Raw genomic sequence first — 483 nt, forward strand, 5'->3', positions numbered from 1 at the left:
AAATCCCTCAAATCCCAAAAAAACAAATCCCTCAAAGACAAATCCCAAAAAACAAATCCCAAAACCCCAAATCCCTTAAATCCCAAAACAACAAATCCCAAAAAACCCCAAATCCCAAAACAACAAATCCCAAAAAACCCCAAATCCCTTAAAACAAATCCCAAAAAACCCAAATCCCTTAAAACAAATCCCTCAAATCCCAAAACAACAAATCCCAAAAAAACCAAGTCCCTTAAAACAAATCCCAAAAAACCAAATCCCCAAAAAAACCCCAAATCCCTTAAAACAAATCCCTCAAATCCCAAAACAACAAATCCCAAAAACCCCAAATCCCTTAAAACAAATCCCTCAAATCCCAAAACAACAAATCCCAAAAACCCCAAATCCCTTAAAACAAATCCCTCAAATCCCAAAACAACAAATCCCAAAAACCCCAAATCCCTTAAAACAAATCCCTCAAATCCCAAAACCCCAAATCCCAAA

Source organism: Cinclus cinclus, chromosome 23, assembly GCF_963662255.1.
Source record: "Cinclus cinclus chromosome 23, bCinCin1.1, whole genome shotgun sequence".
In the NCBI taxonomy this organism is placed as follows: Eukaryota; Metazoa; Chordata; class Aves; order Passeriformes; family Cinclidae; genus Cinclus; species Cinclus cinclus.